At 47.1% G+C, this 17,348-nt stretch overlaps 1 protein-coding gene across 3 annotated transcripts in view; it reads right to left on the bottom strand.

Annotated features, from left to right (window-relative positions):
* The window catches only part of LOC144791238 (uncharacterized), a 186,833-nt gene that overhangs the window by 148,915 nt on the left and 20,570 nt on the right, over positions 1 to 17,348 (bottom strand). The window lies entirely within an intron of this gene.

Here is a 17,348-nt window from a genome sequence, read left to right as displayed (position 1 = left end):
ACGGAAATCAACTGTGAAAAAACTGCTTTCCAGACCATAAAACAGACCACAAACTGCACAAAATAGCTAACCCACAGACCTTCCAGACCAATCCTTCTGCTACTGGTAGAATGCCCCACAGAACAGACCTACCCTGCTCAGCCCCCTTATACCAACAACAGGCATTTCTTGACTATTCATTTATTAAATTAAAACTGCTTGTAACACAAAGAATGGGTAAACTTTATTTTGCTGTGATAACCATAAACAGAATCAAAATCTGACCTAACCTTCAACTTGATTCACGGCCAGTGTATGGTGCTGTAGTCTCAATAGGTGCTGCAGACTGAAGAGAAATGTTGTTCCTGTTAGACTTGGGGGCGTAGTGGATAGGGTCCGGGAGAAATGTTTTCTCCTACCACCCTGTGAAAAATCATTACAATGTTGCTGCTTTCCCTGTCCCAAAGCCTCTGACTCTGGCATTAGCAGTGACTTTCCATGCAGGAAGTTTCTTTCTCTCCCCTAAACCATCATCAAAAGCAAAAGTCATTTGTGCAAAAAGTGAGGCCTGTTCCCTGATTTCTTTTTTTTAAGATTAGAACTGCCTGTGGGATAACATCACCAGTTCCACAAGCCCTGCAGAGTAAGCTTTAGTATTGAAAGTTATCTCTGAAACACTGGCAGTTGCATTTACGGGGGCCAGGCATTTTTATAGGGGGTGTTCGGCCCATTCAGCCTACGCTCCTTTGCCTTTGTGAGATTCGTTAACCTTTGATTTTCCAAGTATATTGTCAGACACATAAAAAAACAGGAGGATGAACTTTGATGGGGAAGGATTAAAAATTAAGTTAAAACAAATGTGTACATTTTGAGCATGCTTTGATAAAGCCAATATTTCTGCCGTTTTTAATATGAAAGTGCTCGTTCATCCACTGGTGAGTCTGTGTATGTTGGTTTGTGGATGGGGTAGTGGGTGAATGTGTGAATGAGTCAATGGGTGGGTTTATGCATGGATATGTAAACAGTACTGAGACAGTTCCTGCCACCAATAGATTTGCAGCCACCCCCAACAACTTGTCCTTGGTCATAAATGCTTCTATTCATCATGGCTCTTCTCTCAGGCACATCACTGAACTGCTTCATCTCTACTAATTGACTGTCGCGCCTTGTTCCTTTCTATAGTGCCATGAAGCCTCCGGGCGTACGAGCGCTCAACAAATGCTGACTAACATTAACATTAACATTAACATTTTACCCATTCATACATAAATGCACTTATCCATTTTTTTCCATGTGTTTACTAACTATTTATCTACCCAAGCGTTCACTTATGCAGTTACCCGTTTATCCATTTATGCACCCAATTACTCATTTATTCATCTCCTCACATAATCACTCACTGACCCATTAATGAAGGCACTTTCTGATCTACCAGTTTATCTATCCTTTGACTCCCCATATAATTGGCAATAAACAAACACCTTCATTGTAAAAAAACAAAAAATACATACCTACAGGTTTTGTTAATGCTTGTTTCTATAGTTTGATTTGGCCTCCATGTGCAGAGGAGCGTGAAATACATACAGGAAACAAGGCCATATTTAAATGTGTTTATTTCTTTTTACAAGGGCTTTGCAGTTTGTTTAGAACATGGTTTTATAAAACAAAGAAGCATTTACCTCTGATGCTGGACGAATATCTGACTAAATTATTCAGTGTTAGGTCGAGTACTAATTCTACTACTCGGTACAGCACTAGCTTTAGAAGAATGCAGAAAGCAAGATTATGGCGAAACACCCAAAGGTGCAGACCTGCATGCATTTTTCTGTATTAAATTTGAAGTGAGCAGGTTGAATAGTGTTAGGAGTGCAGGGGCAGCCTGAACTCTAAGCCGCAAGACCCCTGATTACAAACCCTGATGCTGTATTCAATCACAAATGAAGTTTTCCTCTGTGCGCTGAAGCCCACTCCTATGCATACTGATGAAGCCGCCTTGATTCATGCACAAAAGTAAAGATGGAGAACTGCAGCAGCACTGTGCTTGCCAAATAACTTCGAGCTGAGTGGTGCCTACGAACAGAAATCCTGCCCAAGAGGGTTCTATGGAACTTGTCTGCCCTGCTAGCGTCCAGGGCAGCTGAGTGAGGGGCTGCTAAAGTGAGGCAAACATGCTGTGCGAATGTAGTTTGTATATGCATAAAAAATAACCATGTGCATACTAACTACCTTATGCTAATGTTGACCTTTATATGAATTATATTAAAAATGGTGTTGCAGTCAAGTTTTTCCGCTCTACTTGCGCCATTTGATTGTAAAACTTATCTACTACTTGTCAAGTACTAAACAAAATGAAAAGTCGTTCGGAGCTTTGGAATAGGAGGAAACACACACTGAAGCAGACACAAACAATTATATTTCAACTACTTCAGTCGCATACCTCGTCCGTTGTACTCCAACGAGTAGAGTCAATGGATTGAGGCTGAAATGAAGTAAGGTAGCAGTCCCAGAAGACACAAACAACTTGCTGGTGCCTAAAGAAGGCTACCAGAAATTTACCTAAAAGCACACCTAATCATTTTTGACACAAATGCACAAAGAATTCTTAAATATTCAAGACTAAGTGCATTTCATAGAATTTGTGTAGAACATTAGCTGCTTTTTCCCTCCTCCATCGAAGTCAAAAGTATGTTGATGCTTCTCTATATGGCTTATCATGAGCTCTCTCTCCCGAGGGTGATGAACATGTTCATTAACTGGATTGACTAAGTCAGTGTTTTTTGTTACTTGCAGACTCTCCGAGAATGGCTATAACCGAAAAAAATCCACAAGGATATTGCAGCTTGGATTTGAAAATTTAGAGTCACCAAAATGGAATTGTTGCAGCACATACTTGCATTTTATAAAGCGTGTTTTTTGATTGACTATCATTACCTTTTGCATAGTTCTGTTTAATGAGTTACATTTAGAAGTAGTGAAGAAGGCCCCTGGGCAATATAGGTATGATGCTTGTCTGGAGGGATATTGCAAAACATTGGGTAATAAAATTAAGTAATGAGCAAACACCAGGAGACTGAGTTTGGCAGACAGGGTATTTTTCTGCAACGATGCACCCTCTCTGCCAAACTCACAGTCCACCTGTCCGATTTATAGATAGACAGACCCTAAGTATGTCAACATGTTCCTCCGATGGCTGCACTGAGCACGGACCGTCGGAGGTTACTCATCTGACTACCCACCCTATTTGCAGTGGGAAATCTGATTGTTTTTTTTTACCTGCCTGTCACTGCCAGGTGACACCTAATAGTAACGGACAGTAAAAAAAAAAAAAAATATATATATATATATATATATATATACACATATATATATATATATATATATATATATTGACCCCACCTTAAGGGGAAAAAACAGACCTGGTTGTCTGTTTTGACAGTAACTGCGCTCTCTTCTATTTGAGAGGAACATTTCTGAAGCGTTTTCAACACCATTGACAGTTCACTTTTCACACCGTTGAAAGTTCTCTACAATTTGAACACTGAAGAATCTACCTAGGAACATAAACGCTGCACTGTGCCCACTCCAGTATAGCATGCAATCTTCTATCACCTGTATTGCTCATAATAAACAGCCATAATGCGTTGTGGTTATAGTGGTCATTGTTGGCCGCAGTTTTGTTACGAATACATGCATATACGTTGGTCATAATTTTATGACTCCTGGCCGTAAATGATCATTTGCGAACTGTCATACTTCGTTTGTCCTAAATCATATACTTTGCTTGTCATAACACATTGCCTTTCGTAAATCATTTGTGCATCTTAAATTTGTAAATCGCACCAACAGTTCATTGGTCAGTTCTTTTGTAGGCTTATCTCCTTTCTTGCCACTTTTGGGTCATAAAATTGTTCTGTTGGTTTCCACACTCTTTGCGTGTGTGGGGTAACTTCTCCCTGGAGTTAGGCCCCATCTCGCTACCTTGTTAGTCTCATATTTGCCCAGCCAGCCGGCAGGGTCTGGGCTGCGAGTGTTGTCTCCATTTGATACCCCGTTTTTGTCAGGCCTTCTCACCCTGCCGTAAGGCATCCCAAAGTGAGTGGCCCTACTCCTACACACCGACAGTCGATGTGTCTCCATAACCAACCATTGTACCCTTACTTATCCGCCACTCACTCCGGGAGGCTAACGTCTTCCTGCAGCTCCCGCTCGCATCATCCTCTTTTTAAAAAAATGTTTTTTACTTGCAGGCTGCAAGAGACATTGCGCCCCACAGGTTATCCCAGAACACACGCATCCCTTCCTCCGATAGGAGACCCCATCTCGCCCAAAGAGCTCTGGGCGGCCTAGGTGGATAACGCCGTGCCTGATGCTTTCCAAGCTGTTGGTTTTGCAGAACGTGTTAACTACAATGTTCAGCTTTCTCCTCGAGTTTTAAACTGCCTTGTGTGATTCGGCCCCCCCACAGACCATTCTACTCATCAGCTCCAACCAAATGATGGACGTATTACCAAAGCACCTCGCCGCCTCTGTTAAATCCGTCTGGATGGCCTTGAGGAGCACCTTCCTGCCCAGTTGGGCTGGGTCGTTACCCCCGAGGTGGATTATCAAGATGTTCGGGTGCCACGCTGTGTGCGCCTGCAGATCTCTTAGGGCCTCTGGCAGCTGGTTCCATCTCATCCACGTATGCCCCATGTTAGACCTGTCAGCCCTACGGTGGTCTTCCTCTACATTTTTTTGCCCCCTTTGCCTCCTACTGGACCCACATTTGTGTTGGACTTAGGACTCTGGGCCACTTACCACTGCCAAACAGTGCTGAGGTGCAGGTGGTCTCTCTTAAAAGCTTGGTGACCCTAGAGCATCAGCCACAGGCCCTGCTACTTCAGTGAGGCCTACCCTTCATTTACATGCTGGTAGTCTGCATGTTCTGGGACTTTTTGTAACTGTAGCCTTTTGTCCCTGGTTGACAGACAGGTAGGAAAGGGAACACCACAGAGCCTCCTGGATTTTTCCAGAGATTTCCAACCCCTGGATTCTTCCAGAAGGTGCCACCCTTCCCGGTCACCTGACATTAGGGTATACTAGGGAGGGTTCTGGCCACACATCTCTGTTACACTGCTGGACCGGGAAGACTCTCTGCCGGAGTGAAGACTGCTGTGCCAGGAGGACTTCTACACTACTGAGGCTGACTGCTCCCAGGAACTGCTGCCCCAAGTTAGCTGAGTTGCCCTGCCTGCCTGCTGATCTTGACTTACCAGAGGGGACCCAAGAATACCATCTCCAGTGTGTCTCCATAAACAAGGCTGACTGACTGCCTGGTTATGAGACTCCAACCAAACTATAATGACTGTCCCTGCAACAATGCATGAGGAACTGCCTTGCTTCAAAGAGGACAACAGCATTTTTAGAAAACTGCCTCTACAGCGCTGTGAGCTTAAAATCACCGCCGCCGCACGGGAGCCTCGGAAATCCTGCGCGCTGACCCGCTGACGTCAGAGCTGGGATTGGTGCAGGCGCGAGGGGTGTTGCCCGGCAACCAGGGCATCCCCGACGTCACTGCCACAGGGAGAGGGAACCGTTCCTGGAGACCGCCACGCCAAGGCCGAAAGGGTTGCCCCGCTCCTATTAGGGGCAGCTGTGGAGTGAACCCGGCATCCTGGGCGACCCGCGTAGCTGGTGGCCGCCTCAGGTAACAGACAGCGTGCAGGAAGCTGCCGTGTTGGGGGAAGTTCGTGGAAGCGGGGTGTGGGCGCCAGTGACTGACTGTATGTACTAGCGGGCTGCCGAAGGCTGGTGTGACTATCCTTCTGGAAATGCTCCACTTGAGAGTTCGTCACAGAGAGTAATGCCGGTATATTCATTTTTAGAAATACCGGTTGGAACGAACTAAGAAGAGTGAGGACTTCGACCTTGCTGATGGAGGGTAAGCATGAGATAGAATTAGCCAGAATATACAAGTTGAGCACTCGGACGCTTAAGTTTGCAGCGTGGTTCCTGATGTAATTTTGTTTTTTAGTAATGTCAAGTGGTCTACTTGTGATGGATATTAGACCCTAATACCAAGACTGCAGATGGATGCAGGATATGACTGTATGGAGTTTTGAGTGATAACGATGGGCTTTGGATCGCACGTTTTCCACCTTGCTTGTGTAGTTAGTCCACTAGCACGACGTTCTTGGTAGGATTAACATGGATGTAAGAATGATATCCCCAAAAATGTATACATGTAAATATGATATATTTGATTTCCCAGGTAGAACCTTGTTTGCCCTAAAGTCCTGAGAATGCCTGAAATCGTGATAGGCTGAAACGCACCTACAGTTTTTCGGAAGGCACCTTTGCAAAAAAAATGTGAACATACGAAATAAACTGGGAGGAGTTTAAATATGAGGAAAGGTTAAAAAAGGACTATACCTTGGATGCTCCTCCTATTATTGCTTTGGTGACCTGTTTATAAGGAATGTTCTTTAGTAATTAATTGAAAACATCCTTGTTGATATTATTGTGGGTAAAGAACCCTGAAAAAGGTTCAAGGATTTTTGTGCTAGTCTGTACATAATAAGTTTGTTTGTATATTGTATATATATGTTGGAGTGGTGTATATATATATGTAAAATAGAGGAACAAAAAAAGAAAGATAATCAATTCCTTGAGAAAGATATGGTTTATTAAATGAAATGTATAAACCAGTAAATTGATTTCTTTGAACTTTGTGGATTGCAAGCTAGTTGAAGGAGTGTAAAAGAAACTCATGATTCATTTCTACAAGAACAACTTTATTGAGGAAGAGATAATTAATGGTATCTGTTCCTAGAAAGTATATGTAAATGCTCCATAGGCATCACATTTATTACCTTTTGTATCCTTCTGGAAATAGCAGGACCGTTGGTACCGGCATAGTTAAGTAGCGGTCCTGTAAACTCTGCATCTTGGTCTGCCTAAAGTAACGCACAGGCTCAGAGATACTTCAAACTGACCATCGCTTAAGGTACTGCTATATTTTAAATGTGCCGAACTGTTCTGCCAAGGTGGTACAGGCTCATAAAGACTGTGGGCAGTGTCTAATCTACTGCAGGTTGAAACTGTTTTGTTTGCCCCAGTACTTCCCATCTAAGAGACAGCGCCAACATTAAAAGATTTTCAGGCCAACACAGATCTGAGACTGAACTGGTAAAGTGCACAATCGTTTGCCTAAAAGAAACTGCCAGATGTGAAGAATTATTTCCTTCCCCAAAGAACACTGTCAACAAGTAGTGCACCTTAAGCACTCCTGGCACATATGAACTGACTGTGATTTGATCTTGCCTGAAAATTGGATTTTCCTGATTGTTGTTCTTGCCTGAGATATAGATGAAGGTACATATATTTTTATGAAAACCTTTTTACTCATGGAGTGTGCTATTTTTCCAACTCCTTTTTGCCAAGTCCCATTGGTTTTCTCTACAAATGTCTGAGGTCCTTCTAGCAAGATGGAATTTGAGCTGCCAACCTGGAAACTTACACGGCGGCGCAGCTCAAGGAATTCTGGGAGGAGAAAGGGGTGCCCTGCAAGCGAAGCACCAAGAGGGCAGAGCTTCAGAAAGCCTTGAGAGCATGGGTAACGGCCCACCCAGAAGGAGATGGGGACGGGCTGGGACCAGAGCATGACGCCACAGGAGATCTGGACCAACTGCCTACAGATAATGGGGACAATTTATTGCCAGGGCCAGGAATATGCTCCAGGGCAGGCAGTAGTGTCTCAGCAATGAGCCTGTCCTCAGAGGAATTGGCAGACAGGAGGGAGGAGAGACAGCTTAAGTTAGAGCTTGCCAGGTTAGAGAAGGATCGTGAAGAAAATAGGCTGGCCATGGAGCAAAGGAAGCTGGCCCATGAGCTCAGCCTGAAGGAGCTGGAATTCAAAGCCCTACAAATAGGGGCTAACGGCGACACAAAAGGTGGCAGCGTACCTCCTGAAGCTTCACCTGAGTCCAGGTTCTATATGCCTAAAGATGTTGTGGCCAGTTTGTTTTAATGTGGGGGATGATATTGACATGTGGTTAGCAGCCTATGAGGTGTCTTTAAGAGCCCATGGGGTCTCAGAGAGTTACTGGGAAGGTAGCCTATACGGTGGGGAGGGACACACTCCTTACACTAGACAAGGCAGACCAGATCAACTATCCTGTTATGAGGGAAGCGTTAGTCAAAATTTTGGTCTTAACCCTGAGATGCAGAAGTTTAGGAATAGCCACAAACTTCCCACACAGAACTGGGTAGATTTCCTGGATTGTGCTAGTAAAGCATTGGAGGGTTGTGTGTGTGGCAGCAAGGTAACTGATTATGAAGGGCTGTTTAATTTGTTCTTGAGAGAGCACCTTCTAGAGAAATATTTTCCAGAGCTGTGCAAGCTGACCAATTTCAGGGAGCTTGTGGAGGAGGCGGACACCTGGGCCAGTACCAGGGTGTCCAACAAGGGATCTGGGGGGGGACCCCCAAAAGGGTAGACAGGGTTTCCACCAGAAGAAAGAGGGGGAGATAAAAAGAAGGAGTTCTCCAAAGGCCCCCAAAACAGATCACAAGGGAAAGGGTTTGGATCCCAGCCCCAATCTGGCCACCAGAAGCCCCCTTATCCTGACAAAGGTCAGCAGCCCAAAACTGTCCGGTGCTACGAGTGTGTTGAATGTGGACAGTATAAGGGGCATCCCCAGTGTCGGAAGAGAGCACCACCTCCCACGGTAGTCAAAAACCCCGGGGTGGCTTGTGTAGAGCTGGGGGAGGAGCTGTCCCTAGATAATAGGGGTGACTGGGCAGGGTTGACCTTTGTATCCCTAGGAGTCAGTGAGATGGTCCCAAAGATCCATGTGCCCTCAAATACCACCAAGTATAGGCAGTAGGTCACCATCAATGGTCAGGGGGTGGAGGCTCTGAGGGACACAGGTGCCAGCATGACTATGGTGAGGAGCCAGCTGGTGTCTCCGGAGCAAGCGGTGCCCAATGCATTCCATCCAGTTGTGATGGCTGACAACAGGGAGGGCCACTATCCGGTGGCTCCGGTTCCCTTTGAGTGGGGAGGGGTTTCAGGCCTTCTGAGAGTAGCTGTAAGCCCTGCCATGCCAGTCGACTGTCTACTTGGGAATGATCTGGAGCATACTGCTTGGAAGGAGGTAGAGCTCAAAGCACATGCAGAGATGCTGGGGATACCAGAGTGGGCCTGTGTTACCACACGGTCCATGGCTACCCGGGAAGGGAGTCTACCAGGGCTGGAGCCTGGAACAAAAGGCCCAGCCAGCTGCCAACAAGGGAAATGCCCAAGGGCATGGGCTACCCGCCCCAGAGGGCCCACCCCGTGAGATGGATGGGGCCCCCGCTGCTCTCGCACCGGAGTTCACGGAGGGTGACTCTGCTCCCTTGGGAGATTTGCCGACCCCTGCAAAGTGGCAGGTGGAAGGAGGGCCTACCCGGGAGGAGTTTTGTCGGGCACAGAAGGAGTGCCCACCCTTGAGGGCATGCGGTGACAGACCACAGCCCAGGCAGCAAGAAGTGTCTCTGGAAATTACCACATTTACTGGGAGGACAGCCTCCTTTACAGTGAGCCCAAGGCTCCTGTGCATGGGTCATCTAGGGCCTTAGAGGTCCCCCCAATGCTACAGGGCCTTCCTGTTGAAGTTAGCTCATGAGATCCTCTAGGCGGGGCACTTGGGCCAAGACAAAACTTTTGCGAGACTAGTCCCACATTTCTATTGGCCTAGGATGAGGATATCCTCTGATACGTTTTGCAAGACCTGTGTTTCCTGCCAAGCTAGTGGGAAAACAGGGACCAAATTGAAGGCCCCCCTGGAACCACTACCAGTCGTTGGTACCCCCTTTGAAAGGGTGGGCATCTACATTGTTGGGCCAATGGAACAGCCAACCTCTTCTGGTGGACCACACCACCCGGTACCCAGAGGCTATCCCTCTGAGGACCATCACTGCACCTGCGGTGGCTCGGGCCTTGATGGGGATATTTACCTGTGTGGGCTTCACCAAGGAAGTGGTGTCGGACAGGGGCACCAACTTTATGTCCGCCTATATGCATGCCATGTGGAAGGAGTGTGTGGGTGACTTACAAGTTCTTCACCCCTTACCACCCCCAGACCAACAGGCTTGTTGAAAGATTTAACAAGACCCTGAAAGGCATGACCAGGAGTCTGCCTGAGGAAAAAGTGGGACGTCCTCTTGCCATGCCTATTGTTCTCCTACAGGGAGGTACCGCAGAAGGGGGTGGGATTCAGCCCCTTTGAGCTTCTGTACGGTCACCCTGTCACGGGACCTCTCAGCCTGGTGAAAGAGGGATGGGAGGAGACTCCAAGGAGGCTCCCCCAAGATGTAGTGAGCTACATGTTGGCGTTCCGCAGCCAAATGGCTAAGATGTGGAAACAGGCCTCTGACAACTCAAAGGCCAGCCAGGTGGTTATGAAGCAATAGTATGACCAGAATTCCCATCCTGTGGAGTAGGAGCCTGGACAGAGGGTGTGGGTCATGGAGCCCAGAGAGCTCAGTACCCTCCAGGACCGTTGGACTGGTGCTTACAAAGTCCTTGAGAAGAAGGGTAAAGCCACTTACATGGTGGATCTTAAGACCCCTAGGCAACCTCACAGGGTGCTGCATGCCAACTGCATTAAACCCCACCATGAGAGGTCTGAGCTCACCTTGCTGATGGTGACTGATGGGGCTGAGGAAGCGGAAAGCGCGCCTCTCGCCGACCTCTTTGCTTGCCAAGAAAAAGATGGATCGGTGGAGGGAGTGGTCCTTTCATTGTCCTTGATGCCGGAGCAACAGAGCGACTGCCGCCAGGTCTTGAAACAGTACTCCTCTTTGTTCTCCCTTATTCCTGGGATTACCCACCTGTGTACCCATGATATGGACACAGGGGACAGCCCCCCTGTCAAGACCGAGTCTTACCGGCTGTCGGATAAGGTGAAGGCCAGCATCCAAAGTGAGGTCACCAAGATGCTGGAGTTGGGGGTGATAGAGCCCTCCAACAGCTCCTGGTCCAGTCCGGTGGTTCTGGTACCCAAGGCGGCCCCGCCAGGAACCACACCTGAACTTAGGTTCTGTGTGGTCTACAGAAGACTTAATTCCCTGACCAAGACGGATGCTCATCCCATCCCTAGTGTGGATGAACTCATTGACCGTCTGGGAGCCGCCCAATATTTGAGTACCTTTGACCTTACGTCAGGGTACTGGCAGATGGCCCTGTCGGAGGGAGCCGAAGAGAAGTCCTCTTTTTCCACCCCGGAGGGCCACTACCAGTTTCGGGTGATGCCCTTCGGACTGAAAAACGCTCCTGCCACATTTCAGTAGCCGGTGAACTGGGTACTCTCCGGTCTAGAGGCCTTTTCCACTGCCCACCTGGATGACATCGCCGTCTTCAGCGGCAGCTGGGAAGAACATCTGTGTCACCTTCGGGAGGTGCTTCAGGCCTTGCAGCAGGCGTGCCTGACTATAAAGGCCAGCAAATGCCAGATCTGACAGGGGTCGGTAGTATACCAAGGACACCTGGTGGGCGGGGGAAAGGTGCAGCCCCTACAGGCCACGATAGAAGCCATCCTAGCCTGGGAGCCCCCCAAAACCCAGACTGAGGTCAGGGCTTTCCTAGGCCTCACTGGTTACTACCGCCAATTTGTCAAGGGTTATGGCAACATTGTGGCTCCCTTGACTGAGCTCACCTCCAAGAAACAACCTAAGAAAGTGATTTGGACCGAAGCTTGCCAGAAAGACTTTAATTCCCTCACGCAGACTATGTGCACTGCACCTGTGCTTAGGGCCCCTGACTTCTCTACAGAGTTCATTGTTCAAACGGACGCCTCTGAACATGGCATAGGGGCAGTACTTTCGCAATTCAATGAGGAGGGCCTGGACCAACTAGTGGCTGTAGCGAGGTGTAAGAAGACAGCTGCTGCACTGATTGGGTAGTCACCCGTGTGCAAGTTCAAGTCAGTGACCCCGTATGCCAGAGGCAGCTGCAGTGAAATTAGCCATGTACAGCCTCACTGCCATGCCAATCATGTCATAGCTCATGTGTGGGGAGTGTATTCGGGGACCCCTTATGCCAGGTGGATCTGCTGTAAAGATTACTACTGTGCCGATTGGGTCGTAGCACATGTTTGGAGTGAAGTCTAGCAGAGACTCTGAGCTTGCAGGGAGTTCTCCAGAAGGTTAAGATGAAGCAATAGGTGAATGCCAGAGAGTTTGAGAGGGAAAAGCTAAGAGTAGCTAATCAGGAACAAGAGTAGTCTGCGAGACTGAAGGACTAGGCTTGGGAAGAGAAACTGCAAGGGATGGAGGAGAAACAGAGAAAGGGAGGAGACAGAAGGAAAAGGAAAGCTGCAGAGGGAAAGGGTATCACTTAACAGAGAGAAACTTAGGATGTCAGCAATGACAACTCCATTTGGGATAAGTGACTCTACATCCAGTTCAGGCCAGGTTGTAGTCAAGATTTCAAGATATCTTGTGTATGTCTTTGTGGAAAATCTGGACATCTTAGAATGGTTTGTGAGCTTTGAGGTTGCTTGTAATGTGCAGGTCCTAAATGAGGTGTCTAAGGCAGCTGCCTTAATGGGGCACATGCAATTGGAAAGGACAGTCGTCATTAGAAGGAAGCCTCAGCAGGTAAGATGGTCCTCGGGTGAATTAATGAAGCTCTGATTAGACTGTTTGGGCTGAATCCAGCTCCGTACTTTCAAAGGTTCATGGACTTCAAGAGAGCAGATGGGTTTCTGTATGAGACTTAGATTCACGAAGTATTGCATGACTGGAAAGAGAGGGTTAGAGAGGTGGTGGCTAAGGACTTTCAGGGGGTTTTGTACAAGGAAGTGGTAGAACGCGGCGTTAGCCTCTTTGGCTTAACGCTGCGCTCCACCACTTCTGAAACGCAAGACTGCACCATATTTACAAGAATGTGGTGCAGCCGTGCGTTTCCCCAGCGATGGCGCTAAGTTTAGCAACTTAGCGCCAATGCAGGCACCCTTGCACCATGGTACAAGGGTGTCTGCGTACAGGGAAGGATTGTTTATGTGTAGGAAGATGTCCCTTCCTGCACATAAACAATCCTAAAATGCCATTCTGTCACTATCATGTGTGCTGCTCCAGGCAGCATACATGAAAGTGACAAAATGGCATTTCTTTAAAGGTTTATTTATGTACAGGAAGGGGCTCCTTCCTGTACATAAACACACCATGGCATTTTGCTTTTTCCATGTGTGCTGCACAAGGCAGCACACATGGAAAAGCAAAAATGCATTTCTCCTCATTTCGCCAACTTAAGACCAGGATTTACCTGGTCTTCATTTTGGCACTGCTCCTATGTACGCCACCCTTGCACAAAGGGGGCAGCGTCAAAATAAATGGGTGTTGCAGTGGAACTCACACTGCCCACCCTTTTCACACTAACCATAGCCTGAAAGGGGGCCTTGTGTACAAGGCAGCGTTTAGCCACATTAAGTGGCTTAACGCTGCCTTGTACATAAGGCGCAGCCCCTATCGCCACCACAACATCAGTAAAAGTGACGTTGTGGTGGCGATAAGGGCTTGTACATGTGCCCCTCAGTCCCTTAACCAGTTGATTGCGACAGAGATTATAGGATAAGTGCTCTACCACACTTAGGCAATAATTGGCTGATCTGACATAGAGGGATTCAGAGAGGTTAGAAGTGTTGGCTGACAAGTGGTTAGCTAACAGTTTGCAATGGACTAGAACAGTACATTTCAAAGCCAAATGGGGAGAGAAACTTTCCAGAGACTAGTTCAAAACCGGAGTGAAAACACCAGGGTAATGCCCATGGGACTCAAGGAGGGCCTAGGCAAAGTGGGAATGGTGTGTCTGGGAAGGAGCATCATGTGATAGAGGGACATGGAAATTCTTCCAAGACAAAGTGGTGACTTGTTACAAATGCCACCAGGTGAAACACTTCAAGAGAGGTTATCATGCGAAAAATCCTTACTGAGCAGGATCTGTGAAGCAAGCCTGTTACTCATGGGTGAATGGACCTGAGAGGGCTTGAGTGTGCTCAACCTAGTAGCTATGGTGATCTGAAAGAGGGACTCCGATGCTCTGAAGCATATTCATCCTAACACAATGGGGTTTGTGTATAAGGTCCTTTTAAATGGGAGGAAAGTACCTGCCCTGAGAGATAGTGGAGGCTTCTGTATTATGGTTGGCAGTAGGTACCTTAAGCCTAAGGAGATGTTCTCTGGTACCAAGGATAGAGGTTTGGTTGTCAGTTGAGAGGGCATGGGGTGTCTGCTTGCCAGGGTTGAGATATAGCTCAGTGGCAAGGCGGGCAAGGTTAATGTCGATGTAAGGAAAAAGCAGGGTGCTGGATATCTCATGGGCAATGATTTGATCGCCAAGGGCTTTGTTTCAGGACCGGAAGCCTTTATGGCTTGGGCCACATCAGCCGTATTGAGCAGAGCACAGGCTGCACGTTAACCTCAGGATGAGACTGCAATCCTCACTGATTTGCAGGGACCCGAAACAGGTATTTTGCAGGAAAAGGAATGCTCCAGGAAGGCAGTAGCTGTGGAGGTCATTGCTTCTGCTCCCAAGGAAGAGGAGAATTATTCTCCTGAAGCGGACCAAATGCTGGAATTTGGGTCGTTTCCAGAGCTGCAGGGTTTTCCACCTGCTGGTTGGCCTACCCAGGAAGATTTTGGCAAGGCAGAGGAAGAGTGCCCTATGCTTGGGGGACTTTGGCAGGGACCTAATTAACTGGTCAGCAACGGAGTGGTTGGGAAACACTATGTTGGAGGATGGGCTACTTTATAGTGAGCCAATGAATCCTAAGCAAGAAACTAGCAAGAGGATAGTGGTCCCATTAGTGCACAGGAATTTCCTGTTGCAACTAGCTCACAAGGTGCCCTTGGCAGGAAACTTGGGCATTATAAATATCCATGATATGTAGGGCTCTCTATTCTACTGGCCAGGGATAGGCAGAGAGAGGTTCTGTAGAACCTGTCTAGCTTGCCAAATGAGTGGTAAGTCAGGATGAAGGACAGAGGTGCCATCAGTGCCTCTATCAGTTGAAGGTGTTCCATTTGAGCCGGTGGGAATAGATATATTTTGTATATTTGACCCTCCCTCACAGTTGGGTAACAGGTAGATCTTGGTTGTGGTGGATCATACCAACAGGTAACCGGATGCTGTACCTCTGAGAATGACTGCACAGGTGGTAGCAAGAGCTCTCTTGGAGTCTTTTCTAGTGTCCGATTTCCGAGAACTGTAATTTCTGACTGGGGAACCAATTTAATCTTCTCTTACATGAGAGAGATGTCAGAGCAAGCTGGTGTGACATCCCACGTCTTCACGGCATACCACCCACAAGTTTGGTGGAGTGGTTTAATAAAACACTGAAGAGCATGACTGGAACTCTGCCAGTGGACCTCAGGAGGAAGCGGGGTCCACTCCTGCCATGTTTCTTATTTGCCTACCCAGATATTCCGCATAAGGGTTAGGGTTCAGTCCATTTTGAACTCTTTGAGCAGTCTGGACACCTAGTGAGTTGTAAACTAACCATCATCAAAAAAGGTTGGGAAGGAACTTCAGAGTCTCTACAGAAGGATGCAGTGGACTATATGATTGGCCTCAGGAAGTTGATAGCACAATACATGAGTCAGGCAAAGGAAACCTGACCGGCTAGCCAGGCGCGATGAAAGAGTGGTACGATCAGAAAGCTATGTTGACTGGGTATACGAAAGGTCAGGAGGTATTGGTGCTAAAGCCTATTTGTCCCATGGCTTTGGAGGACAAATGGTGTGGGCCATACAAGGTAGTCCAGAAGGGTTCAGAGGTTAACTACTTGGTGGACACAGGTGCCACACGGACCCCAAGAGGATATTCCATATGAACAGACTGAAACCTTACCTTCGGTGAGATTACACAGTGAATGTCATTGCTTTGGCAGAGGAAGTTGAGGAAGACTGCAAGCCTCTTCCTGGATTGCTGCAGTGATATGAGAGTGATGGCATTGTGGAAGGGGTTCAGCTAGCCCCTGAGTTAATATCTGAGCAGCAGAGACAGTGTAGAGAAATGTTGGTGTGGTTTGCCAAACTCTTTTCGTGGACTCCAGAATTGACACCGGCCTGTGTGCATGACATAGACACAAGAACCAGTCTGACAGTGAAGGACAGAATGTCTGACTGTGTTCAGGGATTTGTTAAGGCTGAAGTTGCAAAAATGTTGGATCTGGGGGGTCATTGAGTGATCTCATAGTCCGTATTCTAGTCCTGTGATGCTAGTACCACAGCAAGGGACTACCGAAGTGATGGTCTTTATAGACTATGGAGCCCTCAGTGAGGTAACTAAAACTGATGCCCATATCATCCCCTGAGCAGATGAGCTTGTGGATTGGTTAGGGGCTGCAAAGTGCTTGAGCACCTTGAATCTGAATAGTAATTATTGGCAGGCTGCTTTTGCACCAGGTGCCAAGGAGAAGACCACATTTTCTATGCCAGATTGGCTATATCAGTGTACTGTTATGCCCGTTTGGCGACTTAATCCTGCAATAACTACAGCTGAGAACGCCTTAACCACTGCTCCTCGATTAACACTGTCAATGATCGCATTGAGCCCTCTTAGCGTAGTCTCCCCTTGCACTCTTAGTGCGTCCCCTGAATGAGTTACACCATTATTTTATCAAACAAATCTTCAATTGGGCATTTATTGTAAAAGTTCAGATAAGATAGCTATATTTGTCTCTAGTCATTCCTACAAATGAATGCCTTGCTGTAATCTGATTAATTATCTGCCAGTAGTACCTGAATCCATTTAGCCACTATTTAGAGAAAGATATACCCTGCTGAAAACCCCACTGTTTTGCCAAAAAAATTCAAAAACATTTTAGGGAATTTAAGGTTTTTCTTGGACATGACTACATTCTTGGATTGCCCTTTCAGAACATCTGGATTTTCACATTCTTAGGGGGTTCCTCCACACCCCACTACAGTGGATTCTAATGATCTTTTCACGCTAGTCAATTTGCAAAAAATGCAAAAGCAACGAAGTACGATGAGACTTTTGCATAAATGTATAGCCTTTCGTACTTGTGCTATCATGGCACACGCATGCAGAGTAATTTATCCTCTTGCGAACCTCAAAATGGTGCAACAGTTCACCAATTCTTCAAAGGTCCAGCCCCGTTCGCTAGTTATTTACAGCACCCTCAATAGATTGCACTTTTGAAACAACCACGCTTGGTAGTGGTGGTCATTGCACAGCAAGCTGGTAGGTTCTGTGTCGACTGGTGCAAATTGGAGAGGATTGCCGAGTTTCCCCAAAAACCTGAATGCAATTTTAAAGTTCTCTATCGTCTACAGAACCGATCTTTAACCAGTTGGACACGTGGGAACCAATGCAATCC

Source organism: Lissotriton helveticus, chromosome 11 (assembly GCF_964261635.1).
Source record: "Lissotriton helveticus chromosome 11, aLisHel1.1, whole genome shotgun sequence".
NCBI classification, from domain to species: Eukaryota; Metazoa; Chordata; class Amphibia; order Caudata; family Salamandridae; genus Lissotriton; species Lissotriton helveticus.
This window is presented reverse-complemented; position numbering and strand designations above follow the sequence as displayed.